Here is a 1,363-nt window from a genome sequence, read left to right as displayed (position 1 = left end):
CACAGGCCAATCAATAAAGCACATTATTATGTTTTGATGGATCCAAGTTGTGATAATATTGGATCCAAAACATAATAATGATAAAATTGATGCTTTACGCCCAATATTTATTGGTCTCGCTATGAGTTGTAAAATATTGGACTCGACTACGCCTCGTCCAATATTTTAAAACTCATAGCTCGACCAATAAATATGGGCTCAACCGATCCAATTTTATATCACAGTATAACAGGCACAATTGAATCGTTAAAATTACAACTTTTCATTTTGGGGTTTGAGAGTTTGGAGGCGCATATCTTAGTCAATTCTTGCTCAATGTTCACGAACAGGGTATCAAATGAGAAAGAAAAGTCCAATTAACAAAATGTATATTTCAGAATAATCCAAAATTATCAAGTTATTGAACAGCAAGGATGAATATAACTGACGAGTTTCTTTTTGTGCCTGGTGTACATACATGTAAGTAATTATTCTAAAAGTGCTCAAAAATGTGTTTGGAGTGATAAACCTCCCGATAGATCTACATGTATTTGATTTGATCCAGTGGCGTAGCTAAGGGTTGTGGCACCCGGGCCTAAGGATACATAATGGCACCCCTCCCCCCTATTATTGAAACAATTGCGCACGGAGCATGAAAAAAATTGCACAAATACCACTAATTAATTTTGGTTATAATGAAGTTGAATTTCGGTCTTAAATTGATCTTTCAAATGACTATCTGTGCTGAAATACGCGAAATAGGCCTACCAAGGGCATGTGTCTCTACCTACCTAATGAAATAATCACCCAAACACTAAGAAAATTATAAAAAAACATGTAATAAGGTAACTTTATTAAAATCATGTGTCTCAAAGCTTTTTTGTTGTTGTTTGTTTTTGTTTTTTGTTTGCTCAAAGCGAAAATCCTCTTTAGAGTATGATTTTAAAATGTCTAATTGTGCATGTGTACACTACAAAACTTTGGATAGGGTCTCTTATATTTAAATTGACAAGTATGTACTGCTTGCCCTTCAGACTACTGACTGTAAAAAACTTCTCTATCTTTGAATTCTGTATTACAAATCTGTGTTTTTATGACTGCTTAAAATGTCAAAATGGTTTACTTCTGTTGACAAAAAAAAAAATTAACATCGTGTTTCACTGTTTCTTGCAATGGGAAGCTAATTAATTCCTCTCTGTCTGAGAAATATTTAGGGGTCACCCTCAATAATACTCTTTCCTGCGAATCAATTGCTTCGAATATTATCAAAAAAGCAAGTGGGAGACTTAAATTCTTGTACAGACATGCAGACTTTTTATGCATGAAAACACGCAAGACACTGTGTTCAACTTTAATTCTATGTCATGTCGATTATGCTTGTTCT

Source organism: Amphiura filiformis, chromosome 5, assembly GCF_039555335.1.
Source record: "Amphiura filiformis chromosome 5, Afil_fr2py, whole genome shotgun sequence".
Taxonomy (NCBI): Eukaryota; Metazoa; Echinodermata; class Ophiuroidea; order Amphilepidida; family Amphiuridae; genus Amphiura; species Amphiura filiformis.
Note: the sequence above shows the minus strand (reverse complement) of the source record.